The 25,710-nt window shown below is 39.0% G+C and overlaps 1 long non-coding RNA gene across 3 annotated transcripts in view; it reads right to left on the bottom strand.

The window, feature by feature from the left end:
• LOC124226970 (uncharacterized) overlaps positions 1-25,710 on the bottom strand; it is a 363,502-nt gene that overhangs the window by 104,638 nt on the left and 233,154 nt on the right. For all 3 annotated transcript variants that reach the window (XR_006885417.1, XR_006885415.1, XR_006885416.1), the window contains one exon: positions 21,245-21,357. This is a non-coding gene — a long non-coding RNA (uncharacterized LOC124226970). The remainder of the gene's footprint in view (positions 1-21,244; positions 21,358-25,710) is intronic.

Here is a 25,710-nt window from a genome sequence, read left to right on the forward strand (position 1 = left end):
AATTGTAGGAGCTGTGTCTGTTGGTCTGGAATTGCTATAGTTCAAGAAGGCAGGCAATTGAGAAGGGAGCTGGATGTGAAGTGGGGGTGAGCAAGGAAAAATTGGGACCCATGTCTCTCACCAATTCTAACATGGATGATGAGGTGGACCTGCAGGAGAGGGTGGTGCCTTCACCACAGAGCTGGACACTCTTGTTCTAGGACTTGAAGAAGCCAATGTAGGAGATGACACAGGAGATAGAAGAGGAGAGACCCAAGCACAGCCCCATACCAGTACAGGAGGCCAGAGACGAATGACAACAAGTGTAAGCTGCACAGTGCCTGGCTCCTAACGCTGATCTTCAGAGCATGCAAACTGGTTGCTCCTTCATTTGCACCTCTGAAACTTTGCACATATTTCTCTTGTGCAGAAGCCTAACCCAGAACCGCACAAGGGAATTTTTGAGAAGGGGCTTCTGGGAATTATAGTTTCAGTTTAGCTACATGGGTCCAGTACAAAGTCACCAAAGATGGAAACAATCAGATTTCTGACCAATACCAAGGACGTGGTAACCAAAGACTGAATGGACTCCAAAATTTAGTGGACTTTTTGTCATCAAATGTACTCAATCTGGGCTCAGATAACATTTGGAAGTAATTTTATCAGTAGGAAAAGTGATTAAGCCATCAGATGTAACACTTAAGATCCTTTCCCACCCTGCCTGTACCATTACTCTAGTACAAGGCATATGATGGCTAAACGAACCTATTTTGAGAGTAAATGCTCACAGGTTGGGCATGTAGCCACTATAGCATTGTACAAGAAAACACATCATAGAACCTGACATCCAGAATTCGAAGTTTTAGAGCTCATTCAGTAGTGATTTATAAACTTCAAAAATGTTCACAAGAGCCATAAAAGAATATAAATTTTTTCATTCTAATGTTGTCTAGTCTAGATTCCCTAACCCATGGTAGCACCTGTGGAAGGTACATTGTTACTTAGAATATAATATGGAAAACCCAATGACATCTCTGATAGAAGGCAGAAATGGAGACAACATCTTCCCAAGGCTTTCAACCCACTGGGGCAAAAGGCTTCTCCTTCTTCTTTTACTTCTTCTAATGAAACTCCATCAGGCAGCACTTTTCTCTTTCTGCTACCAGCCTCCCCTGAATTAGACATGAGAGTCTGGTACGTCAACAGGAGGAAGAATCATGGAGGCAGCTTGCATCTAGAACATGTAAATCCTGCTAAGGGGCCTGTTCCTTGTTCTTACCCTGACAAAATGCCAATCGACCTTGGACTTCCAAGATCCAAGGGCAGAAGATAACTCAATCCAAGTCAAGCAAATGAAAGGTTATGGTAGCCTACCAAAACAACAACAAAAAACATGAAAAATTCGCCAAATAGCAAAGGAAAAACCCATATTTAAGGATATGTTCAATTGCTTGTGCCAATAACTTCTAAACTTGCATAACTGTGCATGCCCTTTGGCATCCAAGTATCATATTCTTGGTTCAACTTTTACATCGCAGTTTCCCCTATCCTACAAATTCACATCTACCAAAGTTTCGTCTGACGATATCTTAACTTCAGAACATTTACAAACCACTTGACACGTCCGATGCCATCTTTTGCTTTTTTTCCATTTAAAAAATATCCCCATCTTCTATTTCTGACTCTTCCCAGTAGTTTTCTTTGTCCTAGCTTCCTGTGATCAACAACCAAAGGCAAAACTCATTAAGTAAACAGGCTTGGTGGGAAGGACTGGGGGTGGAGGATGGGGGGAAGTAATTTAAATCAACACTACTAAAGTTTAGTAGTCAAGAGGTTGTGGTATTTTTCCATGAGACGTAGTCTAACAGCTTACACTGGAGCAGTTCAAATACCTCCTGCTTGCGGCATTGCACCAGCTCATGCCATATGCACGGGAGTCACCAGCCAGTGCATTCAATGCCAACCAGAATCTGCAGATTAATGAAATTCCCTACCAGTGCTGCAGATATGCCCACAGCTTTATTTCTTTTCACATGATATTAATGCATTTCAGTCTCTGAGTTTATGGCCTGTGCTGATTTTTTCGATGGCTGAGTTACACCCACCAAGACAACATAACATCCACACAGCAACCCCAAGGCAATGTGAGGAGGATTTTCTGATTATGTCATCAAACAGGAAACCTCATGGAGACTCTGGGATTAATGTCTTTTCCACTGGAGCTGAAAGCAGGCAGGATGTAGTCACTAGAAGGGAGAGAGGGAGGGGAAAATGTTGGTTGGGGTGGAGGTAGTGTCTTTAACATGACATTTAAAGAAATCATTCATATTTACTCCCATCTTAAGCCTCCAAGCAAATAAAGATTTGAAAACTTCAGTTGACTGTGGTAATAAGCAAATTATATAAGAACTGGATATGCATGCACCCCACAAAGAGTTTCTCTAAACCATGGCACCATTCTTGCTCCAGATGGCATGGAAAATAATTTATAAATGACAAAAGTTCAATGGGTGTATGGCAGCTGTTCGGTCCCAGTTCTCTGGCCACCCACTTCAGCAGAACTGAGAGCTTTTAATCAAGTCTTGTCTCTCAGAGGGCCTTCAAACAGCATCAGAACACGTGTACAATATGCTCTCAGAAAGCTGCTGGCCAAATAAGAAAGATTAGAAAATCAAGTTAAATAGAAATGGAAAATACAAATACCTACTCTCTTCTCTGAAATCCAGAATACCAAGCAGAGACCAAGAACAAAGCACTGTGAGTTTTTAAAACCGAACTTTCCACAATCTCCTTTTTTTCACCCTTCATATATACTCACAGCTTCCTTTCACACAGAATGAGAAGTATCTAGAATTTTGACAGTGCTAGGAATATACAGTCCATATTGTGCTTGCCTCTCTCCCTTCAGTCACTCCCATAACCCTTACGTTAAGAAAGCACCCCAGCTTCGCCATAGGCCACTGCTCCTTTGAGACCTAGTGTCACCCATTTTATATTTCTGTTCTGAGCCTCCAAACAAAGCAAACCAAGAAAGTTTAAAGGAGCACCATATTGCAAAATAAACATTTTCGGCCCTTTTATTAGAGAAGGGTTGCTCAGTTGCTATGCAAGTCTAGGTAAATCATTTATAAAAGGAGAAAGGTGAATAGAGACAACTATACTAACTAAATTCTTTGAGTTACTTAAAACCAAACTGGCCTATAAAACAAACGCAACCTGAACAATTTGCCACTTTCAGAAAAGCCAATTTAAAGCATGGCAACACAGCAGGTAGGATTACAATTTAAGAACATTTTTAGGATAGTATATGTAGTGAAGCCATCTCCTGCATCAATCTTTTGGCAGGCACCCTTGATTGACTAGAGAAGCTTTCTAAGTTTTAACCTGACCAGGTTTGAATTGGATAGAATGCGGAAGGATGAGGAACAGCTGACACCCTTGGTAAACTCGAGAACACAGGAAGCTAAGATTTTATCACTCGAGGAACCAACCCACCCACTCACTCCTGCTTTGGTCTTCTCCATAAATAGATCTCATAAAAGAGGGCACTTGCTAGGGCCCACGGGGTGAGTGACAGTTCCTACACCCTTATAATATGCGTGGGGTCTGGTTAAAAAAAAAAAAAAAAAAGGACAGAATCAGAGCATCTCAGCAAAGTAAAAATTTCATATTAAGCTAACTTACTGCAACCAATTTTAAGTGAAGATGTTTACAATCACAAAAAGATTTTTATGAACAACTAGTGCTAGCTGAAAACAAAATTCTTCTCCAAGTTTATATTTAATTTCACATAAGCCCTTGGAGGTGTGCCTTGTCTAGTCATTTTTTATTACCATTGAGCTAATTGTGCAGTTTGTGAATTATCTTTTATACATTCCTCTGCTAGTTAATCAATAAGCGAGAAACATAAGAATCAGCTGAGAAAATTGGTCAAATGTTGGATGCTTGGAGGGAGCAAGATCAAGAAAAACACAAAAACCAATCATCTTCTGTATCTTTTTTTAGATGCATATTTTCTACACTTCCCAGCGGTTACTAGGGATGAAAAATCAGAAATGCAGAGTAGAGTTTTTTTTTCTCAACTAGTAAAGACATTTGGACACCTACCCATAGCTGGGCGGTAGATACAAAGATCTGGAAAGTGTTAAGATTATTCGGAAGATACCCTAAGAATTAAATTTCATACCCAAGAAATTTTATTCACTGTGCAAAATATCTCTAGTTAAACAAATTATTCAAAATTGGGGACTGAATACATTCAATAGAGCTGGCAAAGAACAAGGATCCGTTGTCTCTTTTCTTTGCCTCAAGGAACTTGGACAGACAGCCACCAGACAGTCTGCTGAACTCCCTGCGGCCTTCCAGGGTGAATTTCTGTAGGACAATCGCTTGACTACAAAACGAACTTAAACAAGTAGTTCTGTAACTTAAGACTTCTTGTGTTAGGATTTTATACCGAATTAGTTTGAGTCTGTGGCTGTTCCTTACAAGGTCCACTCGCCAAAGATAGAACCAACTGAAACCAGAAGCACAATGTATTTAATAAAATTACAGTTATTTAGGATACAGATTCTGACACAAAGTAAAATTACAGTGGCCAATGCTGTTACATACACTAAAGCAAACAACACAGTCCATAGCTGCCTATGTGGAATTAGAAATATCGCCCAGAGTTTCCAGAGCACACCACGCAGACCAGAACCTCTTCTGGCTATCAGATCAGGCTAGCTTTTTGGCAATAACCCAATTTGTAATATTTTAATCCAAATAAACAGGTTATTAAAGCATATCATCACTACCCAATTTCTAGACTTACTATAAAGCTACAGTCATCAAGGCAGTGTGGTATTGGCAAAAGAACAGACAAACAGATCAATGGAATGGAATAGAGAGCCCAGAAATAGACCCACATAAATATAGTCAATTGATCTTTGACAAAGGAGCAAAGGCAATACAAGGCAGCAAGGATAGTTTTTTCAACAAAGGGCACTGGAACAACTAGACATCCACATGCAAAAAAATTAATCTAGACACAGACCTTACACCCACACAAAAATTAACTCCAAGGAGATCACAGACCTAAATGTAAAACGCAAAACTGTACAACTCCTAGAAGATAACACAGCAGAAAATCTAGATGACCTCTGGTACGGCAATGACTTTTTAGATACAACACTGAAGGCACAATCCATGAAAGAAAGAATTGATAAGCTGGACTTCATTAAAATTAAAAACTTTTGCTCTGTGAAAAACAATGTCAATAGAGGGAGAAGACAAGTCACGGACTGGGAGAAAACGTTTGCAAGAGGCACGTCTGGTAAAGAAGTATCTTCCAACATATACAAAGAGCCTTAAAACTCAGCAATCAGAAAGCAACCTGATGCTGCCTCTCTGCAAAACAGTATGGCAATTTCGCAAAAAATTAAAAATGGAAATATCTTATGATTCAGCTATTCCACTACTGGGTGTTTATCCAAAGAACATGAAATCAATAATTCAAAAAGGTAAATGCACCCCTATGTTCACTGCAGCATTATTCACAATAGCCAAGGCATAGAAGCAACCTAGGTGCCCATCAACAAATGAATGGTAAAGAAGATGTGGTGTATATATATTTTATATATATATCACATCATTATATTATATATTATGTATTATAATTTATATATATTTTATATAAATATATATTTATAATATATGTTAACATATATTATATTTATATATTATAATGTATAATATAATATATAGTACATATATAATATATGTATATACACACACACAATGGAATACCACTCAGCCATAAAAAAAGACAAAATCATGCCATTTGAAACCATATGGATGGACCTTGATGGTATTATGCTAAGTGAAATAAATCAGAGAAAGACAAATACCGTATGATTTCACTCATATGTGGAAGATAAAGAGATAGATAAGGAGAACAGATTAGTGGTTACCAGAGGAAAATTTGGTAGGCGGAGGGCAAAAGGGGTCAAGAGGAACATTGGCATGGTGACAGACAAAAACTAGATTATTGGTGGTGAACATAATACAGTCTACATAGAAACTGAAAACCAATAATGAATAATGTACACCTGAAACTTATACAGTATTATAAGCCAATACGACTTCAATAAAATAATTGGGAAAAAGAAAGCAACCTGATTAAAAAATGGACCAAAGATCTTAACAGATACCTCACCAAAGAAGATATATGAATGGCAAATAAGCATATAAAAAGATGCTTCACATCATACGTCATCAAGGAAATGCAAAGTAAAACAATGAAATACCACTCCACGTCTATCAAAATGGCCAAAATCAGGAACAGTGACATCACCAAATGCCGACAAGGATGTGGAACAACAGGAACTCTCATTTATTGCTGGTAGGAACGTAAAATGGTACAGCCACTTTAGAAGACAGTTTGGCAGTTTCTTGCAAAGCTAAACATTGTCTTACCATACGGTCTGCAGTCATTCTTCTTGGCAGTTACCCAAACAACTTGAACACTTTTGTCCACATAAAAGCCTACACAAGAATGTTTATAGCAGCTTTCTTCATAATTGCCAAAACTTGGAAGCAACCAAGATGTCCCTCAGTAGGTAAACAAAGAAACTGTGGTACGTTCAGACAATGGAATATTATCCAGTGCTAAAAAGAACTGAGTTATGAAGCCAAAAGACTTCATGGAGGAAACTTTAAATGGAGGAAACTTAAATGCGTATTACTAAGGAAAAAAAGCCAATCTGAAATGGCTAACTACCATATGACACTAACTCGATGACACCCTGGAAAAGCTGAATCTATGGAAACACTAAAAAGATTAGTGGTTGCCAGGGGTTGGGGAGGTGGAAAAGGATGAACAGGTGGAATGCAGAGGATTTTTAGGGCAGTGAAAATACTCTGGATACCATAATGACGGATGTATATCCTTATACATTTGTCCAAACCCGTAAAACATACAAAGTCAAGAATGAACTGTAATGTCAACCACAGACTTTGGGTGGTGATGATGTGTCAGTGTAGGTTCATCAATTGGAACAAACATACCATGCTAATGGGAGACGTGGATAATGGGGGAGATAATGCAAGTGTGGAGAGGTAGACGGGCAATCTCTGTACCTTCCCCTCAACTTTGCTGTGAACTTTAAACTGCTCTAAAAAATAGTCCTAATTTTAAAAATCATTAAAAAAGCAAAGTCTTTAAAAAAATCATTAAAATGACCCTAGATCATTGCTTTCCAATAGAACTTTTGGCAATTATAGAAATGCCCTATATCTCTACTTTCCAGCCTGTAGTCCCTAGCAATGCATGGTTACTAAGCATTTGAAATGTGGCTATAGTGACTGAGGAACTTTTCAGTTTTATTTCATGTTAATCAATTTATTTTAAATTTAAATAGCCACATGTGGATAGTAACTGCCATATTGGATAGCAGGGCTCTAGAAGGCTCAAATGGTAGGAAAAAAATTCATCACTTGAGCCCTGATTCAAAAAATCTAGAAGAGCAGAATAGTTTTGCAACTGGGAATTATCATTCAGTTTCAACAGGCCAAACCTGTAATGGGCTCTCAGCACCTCTGAGGCAGCTACCTTAGGAACCAAGGTAAAAACTAATAGAAGTCATCAATCTAAAAAAAACCAATGCCTGTACTTAAAAATATCGTGTCATTTGATTTTTTTAAGACTTGTATTTTTTCATCCAATATTAGGATCTGTAAAAAAAAAAAAAAAGGGGGGGGGGGGGCAATGAATTGTAAAATTGGTAGTCAGGCTGCTCCGCAAGTATTTTAGGAAAGAAAAGTACAACTAAAAAAACATTCATTTCCTTCTATTGGTATTGTTTGTCCCTAATTTTAAGAATGAGAAGATGACAGAAAAGGCCTTTGTCTAGCACTTTACAATTGGCACTCTCGTACCCTGACAGACATAACAGTGAGTTGACTTTGTCAGGTGTAAACAGTGTTTTTCTTTTTTTTTTTTTTTAAAGATTTTATTATTTCCTTTTTCTCCCCAAAGCCTCCCGGTACATAGTTGTATATTCTTCGTTGTGGGTTCTTCTAGTTGTGGCACATGGGACGCTGCCTCAGCGTGGTCTGACGAGCAGTGCCATGTCCGCGCCCAGGATTCGAACCAACGAAACACTGGCCCGCCTGCAGCGGAGCGCGCGAACTTAACCACTCGGCCACGGGGCCAGCCCCAGGTGTAAACAGTGTTTTCACACTTCCTATAGAAGTGTGCCTTCGTTATTATTCGACATTTACTTAAGTCATAACACCAGAAAAGATCTGGTGGTGAGTTTCAGCACACACAGTATACACAGCTAACTACGGAAGCAGAGTGCTGGATCTTGAGCCTGAAAATAATACTTCAGGCAGAATATCTGATACTGATAGAAATGAGCACAGTGGCAACCAACTGGGATCAGTGGTCAGACACAACTGGATCGTGGCTCCACCAGTCTATCAGTGTGTCCACGGGGAAGTCACATCTGCTAAACCTCAGTTTTCTTATCTGAAAAACGAGAATACTACTACTGACTTAACATTGAGTCAATCCTGGATAGAACGCCGCTGCACATAGAAAACAAATGTGTACTTTAGTAGTCATATTACAATAATAAGATTGTCTTTGGGTATTTCAAGTTACAAAATCTCTGGGACAGTCACCACGGCAGTTCCAACTCATTTTTGGCCATGTCTGGACAGGTAAAATCCTATCATCCAGGTTTTTGGGGGTTTTTTCAAACTTCTTAATCACATAGGACTAGGAGTCCCTTTGATGCCTCCTGTTCATTCCCTGATGTTCGAAACACTGCTGTCTTAACACAGAGGGAAGGAAAGAACCACTTCATTCCAACAGGCTTTCCAACGCTCATAAACTCGCTGTTTCTATTTCCTCAGATGTTGCCAGACATTAGGTTTTCTCTGGGAGGTGAGATTAATGAGGCAAGAAGTGGATATAAAGTCATAGATTCTGAAACATTTTAAGCTGAAGAGACCCTAGAGAGCATCTCGTCTAATCCTCTAATTTTGTTTTTTGGAACCTGGGCACTGGGAGGAAAAATTGCTTGTCCCAAATTTCTGATAAATTCTATTCCCATCCTCTTCTTGTCATAGAATGTTGACATCAATATTTACTTAGAGCTCAGTGGTTCTGCGAACCTGGTGTTCACCTACTGGAACTTTTTAAGTGATGACAGCAATAATTAAATTATAGCAAATGATAACGTGCATACAAAAAAAATGAATACCAATCATAGTTATTATTAAGGGTAGACTTAACTCTTTTAAACTTTTTAACATACTTTTTCTTAGGACATAAGTGACTGGCCTAGATCAATCATTTGGATGAACATATAGAAGAACGCATACCTTTACACAAAGCACAAGGGAAGAATATAGAAGGCTATATAACCTGCTTGATGTTAAAGACAAATTCAAAGGCTGGGATTTTATTGCTTCAGTTTCCCAACAAATTATTTACAAATTACACTCCGATCCCTCTCCTCTTGCATTCAATAGAAACCTAAAACCACACTGACTTTGGTAAAGCCAACGTCCCTTCTACTAACAAGATGGCTCCCAAGAAAGTATTGAAGAAAAAAGTCAAAAAACAATAATTTTCTAACTTGTAAACATCTCTAGTGAAAAGTTTAAGGGAATCTTGAAAACCACTGGCTAAAATACATTTCAGATATTGTCAATGATATTATTTATTGGTCAGCGTTTCCCATTACCTGATTCAATTGAACAAGGGCTGCCCATTTATCTTCTGATGGGGAAACAAGAATGAAAACTACTTTTACATAAAGAATTTTATGTGTGTATAAAGCAGAGCAAGATGTGCATGGATGTTCGCTCAGGGCCAGTCTTCCTCAGCAAAAAAAAAAAGAGGATTGGCAGCAGATCCTAGCTCAGGGCTTCCTCAAAAAAAGAATTTCATGTGTGTGTGTTAGTCTCGCTGTCAGACTTTGAGTCTTTCCCAGTCTTTACTATCTCTTCTCTTTGGTAACAGGTTCCAGAGCACTCAGATCACATTACAATTCTCATTCTCCTTTTCTGGTATCTATTCCCAAATTTCAATTAAGATACCACTTTGGGCCACCATCACAGAATGGTGGAAGGAGCACAAGCTTTAAAATCAGACACATCTTTGAAACTAGACTCCCTCAACTATTAGGTGAATGAAATAAATTTCAGTTTTCTCTTATAAAATACATATTTTATATCACGGAGTAATTGGAAAAATAAATGAGATAATACACGTAAAACATCCAGCACAATATGTGAAAGATAGTGCCCAGAAAAATGGCAAACATCAATATCATCTTCAGCAATATTCGAAAACAGTTAAAATATTTACAACGTATTTTTAAGAAGGAAGAAAACCAAATCCCTTCCCTTAAGGGGCTTTCAAACTAAGTGGGAGGCCCAACATACTCACAGTGAGATGAGCGGCGCTGTAAGAAGCAGAAGCGGACCACCAAATGAAGGGTCTGCAGAAAAGAACGAGCACGTCAACGGAAGGAGGGCTAAGTTTTAACTGAAATAAGTGGAGACATTTCTTGGAGCAGCCAGGAATTGAACCATGAACAGCTCAGACTTGAATATGCACGAACGAACAGGAGGATCCTTCCAGCCGGGGATGCAGCTGTGGCAAAGCTGAAATACCGCAGTCCAAATGTATCTGGTGGGCCTGGGTAAAGCAGGGCAAAGTATTTACTTAGGGATCATGAGTGGAAACTAAGGGCAATCCAGATTGGGCAAGCCTTGAACATCAGCCTAAGAAGCTCAAGCTTATCATACTACAGCTGGGGAAGCCCTGAACTTTTCTCAGCAGCAGAGCACTACACACACAGCGGTGGGCTGGGAAGACTCAGAGGCAGGGAAATGTGAAGGTAGGGGTACGAGGAGAAGTCATGGAGACATGGAGTCCAGTTTTTGCCTACACAGTGTGCTGGGTCAGTGTGCTATGGTCCACTCTGGCGTCATACACTAGAATCGAAATGGGAGCGCCACACACAGTATACAAAGCACATGCTTATCATTTGTCCACTAAACGGGAAAACCACAGACAGCGATGGTGTAGGCCTTTTTAGGGTTACATGGAACCTAAGGAACTAGGCTGGGGAGGGACATGGGCCAGGAGATGGCCAAGCCTTTAGCAAAGCTGAATCTGAGGTCACTAAAAGCAGGGTCAAGTGGCCTGCAGTACGGTCATAAATAAGGATTAAGGTCCTGGTAATGGACAAAGCAGGCTGAGGCCTGTGTGGGGTCAGGGGCAAGGCTGAAGAATATCCAATATCAGGAATGGGGCAGCCATAGGAAAGTTTATCCTGATCCAACTAAAAGAAAAACTTAATTTCATGGAGTTACTCAGATATTTCCCCATAATTACTACCCTGAGGGTGATTCTTCGGGGAATAACACAAAAGCCCATCAAGGTAAATTCTCATCCCCTGTGTCTTCATCTTTAGAAGGCTCTTCTCCATCCTCTTCCTGTGGCAGCTGCTGTGTATTCTGAATGGCTTAAGGGCTTGGTGTCTGTGTGTGTGAGGGCTGAGTTCTGACTCATAAGCCTTAAAAGGATATCTCAGCCTTCCTCATTCATTTGGGACTGTAGTAGCAAAGCAGACAGACACAGCCTTTGCTTTTTATAGAGCTCACATCCTAGCACAGAAGTGGGGGAAAAGGACAGCCAGCAAAAGTGATGCAAATAAATGCAAGAGAATGTCAAAGAGAGAAAGAGATTTTAAAAGACCAAAATATAAAAGCGATGGGCTGGACAGTGATGGAGCAGGACTGGGCAAAGCTGTTTTGAATTGGAGTGATCAGGGAAGGTAAATCTGAACTGAGGAGAAAAGGAGCTTTGGGGACACAAGCATGAAGGAGCTTGTTGTCTGTCTGGAAAAGAAAGAAATCACTGTTGAAAGAAATCAAGGAAGGCAGTACGAGAGGAGCACCCATCACATGCCAGACACTTATGTTTGGCATCTGGCATTCATTACCTCCTTAATATTCAAAACAGTTCTTCAAGCTGTTACTGCTCACAATTAGTGGATTAAAAAAATAGGTCCATAAAAGTTAAGTAAGTTGCCCAAGGAGAAGAAACAATAAATGGTCACATCCAACACCAGAGTCCAGGGAAGTTTTGGACCAGGAGCTTGCCAAGGTAGTTTGGTAAAAAGACACTGAGCAAAAGCCCAGGCCTGCAGATGTGAGTGATGAGACCTGAGCTAAAGAGACAGTGGCAGGAGTGGAAGAAAGGCACACACGAGTGACACTACACAGTAGGTAGTGATGAGGGCTTGGAGGACGAGGCACGGGGAGAGATGAGCCTACAAGCTGGGTGAGTGCTGCTAACCTGAGAATGAGGACTCCAAGGGAGGCCCCGATTTCAGCCAAAGACAATGATCTTGGTTTTCAATGGGTTGAGCTGATGGGCGCAGGTAGGCAAGGAACAGCCGGGTAAAGAAGTCCTGACAGGTGAGTGGAAGTAAGAAACTGCAATTCCCAAGAAAGGCTGAGCCTGAAGACGTGGCTCTGGAAGCACTCAGCTATATGGGAGTTCAGCAGGATTTCTATGGTTTCCTACGTGGGAGAGTAGTGTCTATGTTGGCTACAAGAACAGACTGACATCTCGCCAACCTTCAGGAAACATGCAAGAATTTCTCTGCCACCCACCAACATGACCAGCCCCAGAAACACACACACAGAGAATTTAGTGTTTTAAGTTAATGGCCCTACTACACAGACAAACTCCCAGCAAAATGACATGTTATTGAGATTCAAATGCACTGAGTTAAAATGCCTTGAAATCATGTGGGCTTTGACTTTTTAACGTTATTCAATTGATGTCATTAAAACAGAGGAATTAGTCTTGTAATTACTCCCTTATGAGTTCTGCTGTCTGTCTAACAAAAAGAAGAGCACTCATTTCTGTCCCCAAACCAACTTATTTGGGGAAAAATTAGATGGGTTAAAGACAGCAAAAACCAAGTTTCAACAAGCACGTGGGGAGAGAAAGAAAGCGGGTGTCAATGATGAATAAGGCCCTGTCAGTCAATCTGAGCCCGGCCTCCATTGGGACCGTGTAGTCTGGCTGACACAGCAGTGAGGACAGATCATCTCTCCGGCTTCAGCGCGCTGGCCATGCTTAGCACCCTAACACTTCATTAACATGCTAATGTGTGAGCATTAGTTCATGCAAGTACCACTGTGTATCTCTTTTAAAGTCTCTATCAATCACAGCTCAAATGCAGGGACATAATTACTAAAAATGCCCCAAATGCCAACTCACACTATTAGTCATAAGAAAACAATATGCTGCTAAAGCAGCTCCTTTTCTATCTTAGGAGATCTTCTTTCCGTGAATGTCAGGAAGCTAAGAAGCTGATTTCTCTGAAGCATAAGCAAACCATAACATTAACTCTTCCAGGAGGGGGGGGGAAGGTACTAAATACCAAGATGCAGAGGTATATGGCTATTACAGGCGTGCTTTGTTGGCAAAAGTAATCGACTAGGAGTTAAACCTGAGGTTCTCTCACTGTCTAACTCTGTAATCTTGAGTGAGTCATTTGACCTCACTGGGAACTAGTTATCTATATTTATAGTACGTTAGGGTATCTGAGATTATCTTTAAGATTTCTCCTTGCATGAATAATCCATGGTCAAAGGATATTATTACCTTAACCACTGCTAAATCCTCAATTTCTACAACTACTTTAGAATCATTTTATGGATTATTTGTATTATTTGTCTTCATCTTCTGTTGGCTCCAAGTGTCAACAAGAACACCTATATCTCTAAGGAGAATAACTTGAACTGTAATAACGTTTATAATTTGAACTGTAATAGGTACATAGATGATGATGGAATAAATGGAGAAACACTGAAAGCTCCTAGATGAAACAACTTATTAAAAAGATGTGAGTTCTTCTAATTTATAAATTCAATACATTCCAAATCAAAATTTCAGGTATATTTTGAGAAACTTGATATTTTTCAAAATTTGTACGGAAAAACAAAGTTCACAGATACCTGAGTCCACTGTGAAAAAAAAAAAGGGCAATAAGCAGGACTTAGTCTGCGAGAGATTCAAATATACTACCAAGCTACAATAACAAAACAGCATGGACCACGGTTAAGAACAAAGAGGCTAATGAGGCAGAAAAGTGACACCAACTTGTTGAGGAAAGAGAATCACGACATGGAAAAATACAAATGGATTCCTTCCTACCACCCTACACACATAAGGACTCCAGATGGATTAAAGACCTAAATGTGAAAGATAAAACTATAAAGTTAATAAAACAGATAATAAAAAATAAATTTTATAACAAAGGGACAGGGACAATTTATTTCACAAAGCCCCCAAAGTAAAATACTGATGAACTGAATCACACCAAAATTAAGATTTCTGTTCACCAAAAGAACACACTGGACAAAGTTAACAGAAAAATCACAGCCTAGGAAAATACTTGTCATGTCTAGAATGAGCCAGGGACCATCTGGAATATACAAAGAACTTCTGTAAATCAATAGGAAAAATACAAAAACTTCCAGTGGACCAATGTGCAATAATTTGAAGGGGAATTTACTGAAAGAGAAAAATCCAAAAAAATAGTAAGCATATAAAGAGATAAATGATTGAGTTCATCAGTAATCACATAAAAGCAAAATTAAACACAAAGACACCATTTTACACCCACAAGACAGAAACAGGGAAAATCAGAAAAGTTAATAATGCTAAGGATTGGTGGGAATGTGGGTATAGAGAAACCCATACTGCTGGTGGGAATGTGGACTGGTGAATCATTCTGAATGAGTAATGAGACATGATACTATGTACAGTACCTGAACTGTACATATATGCCCTATGGCCAGCAATGCTACTCTGTGTCTAGATCCCAATAAATGACCCTTGGTATTTCCCAGTAGGGGGCATGTCTTAGGCTGTTCACAGGAACCTTGCTTATGGTGAGATAAGATGAAGACAACATGGTGTCCATCCCTGGGAGAGAATGTAAGTAAAATGTGCTCTACACTGTAACACACTATGAGCATTTGCAAGCAATAGGTTAAATACATACATAGCAATATTGACGGACCTTAAAAAATAATGCTGAGTGGAGAAAATAAACAAAATTGAACATATAACACACAATCATAAATTAAAATGCAGGTACAATGAATTCAAAATACAAAGCTGTGTATTTTATAAGAATGCAATCATTGACAAGCACATATACTTTGAAAGATTGGGTTCTTGAATGAAAAAGATTGGAGATAGAAGGGAATGACAACGTGCATAAACACAAGCAGGGCCCTATGAAAATATGTTTATATGTGTTTGTATATACGTATCATCAAACAAAAGTCTTACAAAGTAACACATTCTTATTATATGCAACCCATTCTGTTTCTATTTTGTTTCCTTTTTTTCATGCTGATCTCTATCTACTAAACGGATTGTATAACCTACTGATGGGTTACAACTTTCAATTTTAAAACACGGATCCAGGCAATAATAAAGGTATTACAGTGAGTTCCTGGAATAATAAGAATAGTGCCACTCGTTCATTAAAAATTCAAGCACCAAAGGCAGAACTGAGAAAAAGCCCCCTTCCTGGGCTGCCTTCTCCCAGAGCCCCGTGTCCTCAGGGAATTCCCGTGAGGCTGGGCCGCTCCTCCCCACGTGACTCGGATCCAAGCAGCACTTCCGGAGAGTGAACTTTTCACCCCTACTTCAGCCCGGGCTTGTCGGACTAAGGCCAAAACTAAAGCCGGAAATGATATGCCACTTGCTAAAGCCTAAAGGGATATTTTAAAACAGAAAGCAACATTTTTAAACATTCCTTAAACACATTTGAATAACAAGCAGATCTAAGAAAAGAAAGTTAGAATATATGAAAAGAGTAGAAACTCTAAGGATCAAAATAATAAAACAAAAAGCTTGGAAACGGGAGTGGGTACACAGACTCCCAGAGAGCAGGAAGCTAAGTCAAAGGAGAAGGAGATGCTGCAGAAGAGACCATCGGCTCGTCCCAACCTGCAGCTCAATAAAAAATGAAAAGTCAAGATTTCTATTCCAGATCAACTGAGAATTGTCTTTTGAGGGCAGCTTTAGGGTCTTACACCAGAAGGTATTCCCAGAAAGCACCTTTCCAGGGCCAATACTAAAATAGTCATTTTAAAGTATTTAAATAGGATTAGACAACTCTAGGCTAAATGAAGTTAAAAAGCACAATAAAGAGCGGAGCACAGAACTGTGTTTCTACCTTTGCAGCTCCACCCAAGTAGAGAGACGAGAATGTGTCGACAGGTTTAGAAATAGAACACCTCATCCCTCTCTGCAGCCATGGAGGCAGCAGCGTTCTAAAGCCCCATCACAGCCCTGGAATCAACATTCCCTGGAGGGCAACTTGTGTAGGGATGTCCTGCGGCTGGCTCTAGGAGCTTGGGCTTGAAGCAGGCTATAATCAACTACTTATCAAACAGAATTACGTTAGAAGAGATGTTATTTAAAATAAAACAAACAAAAATCTAAAAATAACTAGGCTCCATGGAATCCACAGGACAAAACGCACCTGGAGAAGCAATACAGTTCATACGAGCAGAGGAATGACTTGTGGCCTATCGGGCAGAAAAAAGAGAGAGAAGAGCTGACTGTGCAGGTAAGATGGAGGAAAGGGAGGAAAGCCAAGAGGCTATAGCAGGTGCATTAAAAAGAGATGAACACACAAGAAGCACGAATTTGTAGTATATTTGCCAGTTACTGATCCTTAACTCATAGGTGCTCACAAAGTGCAAAAAAACACATACCACATTAAAGAAAATGACAAGCTACTTGCAAGTCTGATGAAAATAGAGCAAGAGAACAGGAGTACTGGAAGCTACCATTTACTGAAAAGACTCTTTAAAATTCACTATTGCTAATCCTTACAATAATTCTGCAAGGTAAATGGTATCTCTTGTAGACCTTTTATATAAAATGATACCTTTTATAGACGAAGAAACAGACCATCATTGATGCTAAGAAAAGTCCTCAGGGGCACACAGGAATAAGTAAGTGGCAGAGCCAAGATCTAACCCAAGGCATTCTCACTTCAAAATATCTTTTCATTAAGCTTACTGACTCTCAAAAAGTATACTTAAATGAAAATCAATTAAGTGAGACATAGAAAAGAATTTCCTCCATTTAAACAGACTAGAATGGGTTGAGCTCTGGAGGTGTAAACTACCAACGACAATCTCCTGGTTTTGATCACTGTACTACGGTTACTGAAGATATTATCCTGGGGGAAGCTGGGTGAAGGGTACACGGGAACTCTTATTTTTGCATTGTTTTGCAACCTAAAATTATTTTAAAATAAAAAGTTTTGTTGTTTTTATTTTAATAATAGGAATGAACTTTTTGGAAGGTTACCTAGCCTCCTCTTCCTTTGGGGAGATATATATATATTTTAAAAGGCTAATTCTCAGCTGTCTGCAGTGACCTAAATACCACAAGAAATAAAGTAATATTGAATCTCTTCCACTCCCATTCAACTTCAATAAACTTTCATTAACTACGTACTACCACATGGTACCATACTATTTTGTCTATACAAAAATATAAGTACTATCCAGTACTCCCACACTCAAGGTTTTTCCTTTTTTATCTTTGTCTACCATGTTTATATACAGGAACCAGGGAAATAGACTTACCATTTATATCTAAAGTGAACATCATGAGAATAAAATGTCTAGCTGACATTAAAGAGAATGTTCGACAAAATTTACTTTTTTTCCTAAGAATTATTGAGCCACATTTTTCCAGTCTATAAGACAAACCATTTATTGAGCACCTTCTGTGTCATTAAATTCATTTACTATCACAGCAATGTTATAAAGTAAAAATTAATATGCCCATGTTACATATATAAGGAAAGCCAGACAAACTAATTTTCAGAAGTCATGAAAGTATTCAGTGGTAAAATGGGGATTCGAACTCAGATCTAGCTACCTCTAAGATGATACACCTTGCTCTATCTTTGCGGCTCCACACTGTCATTTCTATCTTAAAAAGCATCTCCTATATTATTTACTAACTAAACCTTAATAGCAAAATATCCATTTTAAGCACATTCACACGTTAAAAAAAAAAAAACTCAATATTCATTCCTGGCTCCTATTTGAAGTTAAAGTTTGTGAGCGAAGCTGAAGAAAAATCTTAGAAGTATGAAAGAAATGTAAGTGGTATTCCAAGTAACAATATGTGTGCAGTCGAGTGGGAAACATGAGAAGAGCATCTGCCAACTTCATTTTGGCCTCGTTTGATGCTATCTCACTGATCTGGGTCCAACTTACATTTACGTCTCCCTCTCTTTCCCTCCCCCATTTCCTCTTCACTCTAGCAGCATACAAAAATCACAGCAAAGAGGCTGGATAGAGTTTCTAAGAATGCACTGAAAACATTATCAAATAAGGGAATGGCTATCTAGTCCAAGCATAACCTTATTTCAACTAAGAAAAATCTCAAACACTAAAACAAATCTTTATGGGATCATAAATAACCAGAAACAAAATTATCTAAATATCGACTCTAAAGACAAATAGATTTTTGGAGAGAAATGCTCAAAAGAACTAACTAAAAATGTCCTTTAATCTGTACTTATACACAGGGTGTTATAACTTAGTATGAGTCAACCTCTAAGTTGGATGTACTTTTTAATTCAAACTTTTTTTAAGTCTTTAATTAGGTTTAATTCTACTTTCAGCTTTTGTTCCCCAGCCCTGATCCCCATCTGTTCAACTCTGGTGCTAATGAACCTCAGATTTCTGATACTTGTATTCAGCACCATCGGAACCGACCTTTAGTTTTGAAGGTCCACAATTTCACGACACTTCCCTTGACTTCCATCCACATTTGGAATTTTTTTTAGTCTAGTATATGTAACTGGTAATATTTTGAAAAAGAAACAGTTCTCCATCAGTTACATTTTTCAAAAAGGTCCAAGTAAAAATGGCTAGTTGATTTTTATTTTTAAAGTCACTCAACGGTTTGCTCCTAATGGTGACATTGTGGTATCCTTAGCTCTTTCCTTCCAACTTCTTGGTAAACCGAGGGACTAGATTGCATTAGTACAATAGTAAAGAAAAAAATAATATTCTAGAAAACCAAACATATAAGCTGAAAAAATCTTGGCTTCTTTCTCAGACCACTAAGTATCAGCTAACAATTAGTACCAATGAGGATTTCCATTCTGATGTTCAGGGGCTCAGGTAATAATACTATGAATACTAATCTACAAGTCTCCTATCCACCTTCCCCTCCCCCTACAAAAAAGACAGGAGCAAATGGTGTCAGGCATCATGTATTAATCCTGGGAGATAGCGTAGGAAATGACATTTTAGTACCCTCTCTAACACGTTCACACTCTAACGGAGGAGATAAAGTTAACAGACAATTGTAATTCAGTGTGATGAGGGATGTTACAAGGATAAGCACAGGATGCTATGGAAATATAGAGGAGGCACTTTTAACACAATCCGAAGAGGGCAGGCATTGGGGATGTTCAGGAGAGTTTCTGAGAAATATGATGTCCAAAAGACACTAAAACATAAGTAACCACTTTGCATCCACTAGGATGGCTGTAATAAAAAAGACTGATAGTAACAAGTGTTGGGGAGGGATCTGGAAAAATCGGAACCCTCGTATCTCACTGGTGGGAATATAAAATGGTGCAGGCACTTTGAAAAACATTTTGACAGTTGCTTAAAATGTTAAGCATAGAATTACCCTACGAGCCAGCAATTTTCACTCCTAGATGTATACCCAAGAGAACTGAAAACATATGTCCACACAAACTTGTACACAAATATATACAGCAGTATTATTCAAAATAGGCAAAATGTGGAAACAACTCAAATGTCCATCAATTGACAAATGGATAAATAAAAAGTGGTACATTCCAAAAGGGAATACAATTTAGTCATGAAAGAAGAATGCAGTATTGATACATGCTTAAAAAAAATGTATGAACACAGATAAACCTTTAAAAACATGATGCTAAGTGAAAGAAGCCAGACACAAAAGGCCAAAGATTGTATGGTTCCATTTATATGAAATTTTCAGAATAATCAGATTCATGCAGACAGAAGGCAGATTAGCAGCTGCCAGGGGCTGGGGGGAGGGGGAATGGAGAGAGACTGCTAATGGGTATGATGGGGTTGGTTTCTGTGGCGACAATAATATTCTGGAATTAGATCACGGTGATAGTTTTGCCACTTTGTAAATATACTAGAGTCCTAAATTATATAGGTCGAAATGGAGAATTTTACGACATATGAGCTATATCTCAATCAAAAAGACAGAAAAAAAGATTTAAGAGTGAGCAGGTGAAAACAGAATTAAGGGGTCAGGATGAAGGGAAAGCAACAGGAATGGTAGATGGTAAAGAGAAGTGGGTACTGATGTGGGTTCTGGAGCATGGGAAGAAGGCGTGAGTGGGACTGAGGGAGTGGCTTGGCTCCCATTCACGGCAAAGACACGGAGGGTAAGTGCAGTTTAATTGGGTGGGCGTGGAGACAGAAGGGGAGGGAGTTGATGTCTCAAGTCTCTCTTCTGACCATGTGGCAAGTTGGCAGGGTAGGAAGTTGGAAATGAAGGAAGGAAGGTTAGAACAACCTCTACAGAGAACAGGAGAGAGAAATGACTGGAAAATAAGCTGATTATTGGAAGTTTCCCACACTTTTTTGTTTGTTTGTTTAATCAACATCCAGGTTTAACTACAAAACAACATACTTAGGCACAAAATGAACAGGAGGTCTCAGAAGATATTTTCTCCTCTGTCAAACCTTCTGGATCCTTCGACTAGAGTGTGAGGGGCTCAAAGCTCACCTCCTGCTGTTTTCAGCAATGTCTGAATCCTTTTTTAGTCTTTCCTATTTGCTTTATCAGTTGCTTCAGTCCCATAGCAAGCTGCTTCTTGGCATTTGTCATTTCCTCTTATTTTACAATATTATTTCAACAACTAGGTATTGCAGAACTCAAAAATTGATATGAAGATGATTTTTATGACGCTTTTCATAACCTAAAGGGAAAACAAGTTTTTCTCCTTATTCATTGTAATTTTATTGGTTTTCATAATTTTTTTCAACATTAAGATACCAGAAGTCTATTTGATGTGTTCTAGATCTCAAGACACATCAATCATTTTTAATTTCCATGCTTCAATAGTTAGTAATTCCTATTTAAATGAATAAAATTAGCTTTTACCTTCAGTTGGTAACATTGATAGTAAGTCAGACACTGTAGATTTTGTCAAGAATTTCCAAATCAAGATCTCCACAGGATGAGGATAATGGAATAACTCCAACAGATGATTTTACCTATGGACAAAAGTCAACGATTTATTAGAACGCGGTGTGAAAGAAAGATATGTGGTTGCTACTGAATCATGTAAATACATCAAGTCTTCAAAAAGTACTAAAGTTTCTGATTTCTATTCATTAGACAGATACCAGTTAGCACTTTTTGAAAGCTTCCTATGTTGCAGATATTTTTTTCTATATAACCTCATTAGTTTCTTAGCCCAACAGTATTTGACAGATGAAGAAAATGGAGCAGCTCGTGAATAGCAGAGCCAGGATTCAAACCCAAGGATTTTGCCTCTGGGTTCTGAGTTCTTAATTACCACACAGACTTACCACATAGACATTCGCCCAGGTACTCAACTGCATGAAAGACTCATAAAGGTTAGATGGTATGAGGAATTCTAGGTTATTTATTCCCATTCAATTGCTAGTGTTTCTCAAAATATCCAATTGCCATCCGAAATTCAAAATATCATAGTCAGGATGATATAAAGAAAAGACACCTTGTCAAGGAGAGGGAACCTGGGTCTCTTAACAGAGCTGCAACTAATGTGCTATATGTTGAGATGTTTCTCAAGCTCTCCCATGCCTCAGTTTGCTAATCAACCACAAATGTGCTTCCAGTTCTGAAATTCCATAGCAATGAAAAAAGAAAACATCCATTCTATGAAGCCCTTCGCATCTTCCATTGCCAATCTATTTCCTTCCTCTGATTTGTCACCCATCACCCACTCCTCTAGGCGCTCGTTGAAATCTCTCTCTCCTCTCACTCTGCCAATTGGGCTCTTCTTTCATTTTGCACTTTCATAATGCTAGTCTATCCTGGATAATTTAGTACTTATTTGGGTAATACACAATTGGATTTGTTTCTTCAAACCCTTTTAGGAAAAGAGCAGAGTATAAATAAATAAAAATACTTAAGGCTGAATGTTCTCTAAGTATTATGCGTGGTATGTCGTGAGCTTGACCAGAAGCCCTTTGGGGACAGGGAGTCCTTGAGCGCCCGCTTCAGGTGGAAGGATATGCCGAGTCCCCCACGGACAACACAGACTGGCAGCACAGCCCCCTCCATTAGGGGATATCCAGTGTTTCCTAGCCTCTTCTGGTGCATCAATTTACTTACATCTGTAAATATGTAAACATTTTGAGATTCAGTATGTGAACTTGAAATCAGACCCGCAGTCAATACATTTCCTAGATATTTCTGCCAAAGTAAACATTTTTCTTTGGATCTTGATTCTCCGATCCTCCAGTCTTGTTTCCCTTGTATTTTGCATTGATTCTGTCTTCAGTTCCACTGTTCTTCCTGAACATGTAAAACGCGTGCCTCTCCCCTTATAAAACAGTAAAGAAATCCTAAGAGGTGCTAAGGGTAGGGGCTGGCTTTGGGGATAAGAGAAGCATAGAAAAGGATCGGTACACAGGGTAGTATTCAAAATCAATGGCATTACTGTCTTCCTATCATCAGGTTGTGAGGAGGGATCAAATTTCCAACTACCAAATAGAATTTCTTTTACCCAGCTTCACTAGTCTTTACATAAATTATAGATACTGTGGAGTAGTATCTATACTACTATGTATCTACACTACTATCTATATCTATATACTATGTGGAGTGGAGGCAACAGTAGCAATAATAACAACAAAGCCCTTACACAGCATTTACTCTACCCTAAATACCCTCCTAAGCACTTCACTGGTACTAATCACACAGTCATCACAATAACTCCATAACATAGGTACATTACTAGCTAAGTTACTGACAAGACGAGAAACAGAGAGGTTAGTTCATTTGCTTAATGTCACACAGCCGGTAAGTGGCAGAGGTGGGATTTAAGCCGAGGCAGTCTGACTCTAGAACACCCACTCATAATCCCGTTAATCTAAAATGCCTCACCATCATCATGATATTCCATAGTGTTGACTCTAAGAAACTCTAAGTTTCTGATTCTCCTCTCAGTCAAATTTGAGTGAATTTGTGCAGGTACATAAACCTTACCACGTGTCCAGAAAAGGCCTGATTTCGTGAAACTATATTCTTCTCCATACAACTTCACAAAAATTCAAAACTAAAAGTCTGATCAAAATGATCATAGCCTCTAAGATTCTTAGGCAAATCACAAATAAAATAGAATTCAGAAACTATTCCTTTTAACTTTGTACAACAAAGTAAAGACTATACGCTAAGCATTTCTGTATTAATAATTTCTTTTAATCTTTATATCAAAAACATTTCAAAGCAGAAGAAAAGTCTGAACTGTTGAAGGAACTCCTATATACCCTTCACCAAGAAACCCCATTCACATTGGGCCAACTGCCCCAATAATGTTCTTTCTAGCCAAAGAACCCATTCCAGGATCACACTTTGTACTGAGCTATCCCCTCTCTTCGGTCTCCTGCAGTCTGGAGCGGTACCCAGCTCCTCTTTGACCTTCATCACCCTTCAATTATTAAAGATGGCTGATTAATTATTTTGTAGAATGCCGCTAAACTGGGATTAGTGAGGTTTTCTCATGGGAAGATTCAAGGGTTACATTTTTGGGAAATGATGCTGTGTTCTCACTGCATCCCATCAAGTGACAGGTGATGTGAGTTTGTGCCATCAATGGTGATGGTAACTTTGATCACTTGAGAAAGGTCAGACCTTCAAGTCTCTCCAGGAGAGTTCAGTTCTGCCCTTTATAATTAATAAGGATTTGTGGACAGATATGTCGAGGTGATCTAAATATCCTGATCCTCATCCAACTTTCACTCACTACTTTTAACATCCATTGATGTTTCTTACCTGAATTCTTAGCACAATTGCCAAATTGCCATCTTTCTAATCTTAGCCTTTTTTCTATTTATCAGACAGCATTCTATTTTAAGGAAGACCTTTCTCTTCTCCCCACTTACGCACTTATTTATATCAGTATGAATCTGTGAATCCCTAGGTTGTTCAGTGGGATATAATCAGTAACTCTCATTATTATCTTGATGCTCAAGTTGTCCTAGGTTTGCCTAATGGGATCCTTTCAAGCTGGCTGCTGTGTTCTTCTGGTATCTTCCCAACATGCTTTGAGAACTTCTGTATTTTCTGGCACAACAAGATATTCAAAGCTCATTTGAGGGGCCAGCCCGGTGGCGCAGCAGTTAAGTTTGCATTTTCTGCTTTGGTGGCCCGGGATTCACTGGTTCGGATCCCGGGTGCAGACCCAGGCATCATTTGTCAAGCCATGCTGTGGCAGGCATCCCACATATAAAGTAGAGGAAGATGGGCACGGATGTTAGCTCAGAGCCAGTCTTCCTCAGCAAAAAGAGGAGGATTGGTGGCAGATATTAGCTCAGGGCTAACCTTCCTCAAAAATAAAAGGCACTAATTTGGTACCTTCCCTGCCCTAGCCCTAGAATCAGACATTTTTTCAAAGATCTCTGGTTCCTTTTAGCAAAGACTGGTATTTAGAAAGTAAGATCTGGACAGTACGTGTGCTCATATTCACTTGGCTGTCACAGTATCGTGGCCCTCTCAGTGAGCAAGGTTAGGAAATGGGTGTGTTGTGCATGTATGTACGTATGTATATGTACATATTCATATATATGCATATACTTTACATTATATTTATTTCTACATATGTAATTTCTACATATTGAAATCTGTGAGTTCACACTGATACCTCAAATTCCAACCTACAGCACAGGACTCATTCCCTAGCTTTCCTTTTTTATATTTGTAGCTTTCTCCTCTGACATAAGAGTCTGTCTCCCATTATCTTCAATATACTTGCCTGTTGGACATCCCTGCGCAGTCTCACTTAATGGCTTTTTGACTAAATTATTAAGGAAGGAAGGACGCAGGCAAGCAAGCAAGACCAAATTTTGAGCTTTGATAATCCACACATGATAAAAACACAATCCAGGCCCTAACACTAAATACATCAACACAGCCCCTCATCCCCTAGCCATAGCAGAGAATGAAGTTCAACGTTGTCCTCCAATGGTCTCCCATCTGTTTTTCAATGTGTGTAGTCACACAATTGTTCGCATATTTACAATGAAAATAACTGACATATAATAAGTATTATATTACTGAGTAATAAAAATTTCAAGAACCAGCTGTCACTAACTTTTTCAAAACACATAAAAGAAATTCTAGGAAATCTTTACTGAACACCCCAACCCCTTATATAGTTAAGATGGGGAAAGTGGGGCCCAGAAAGGTCACAGGCCTTGCTCAAAGTCACAGAACTAATTAGTAGCAAAGCACAGTCTCACCCTTCGGTTCCTGACTTTCCTGCACGGTAAGCTACTTTTGAAATGTTTTCCAAGAAACTAACATACAGTTTGAAAACATGTCCACTGAGAAACAGCCAGTGCTGCCAGCCCTGAGAA

The sequence above is a fragment of the Equus quagga genome, chromosome 15 (assembly GCF_021613505.1).
Source record: "Equus quagga isolate Etosha38 chromosome 15, UCLA_HA_Equagga_1.0, whole genome shotgun sequence".
Classification (NCBI taxonomy): Eukaryota; Metazoa; Chordata; class Mammalia; order Perissodactyla; family Equidae; genus Equus; species Equus quagga.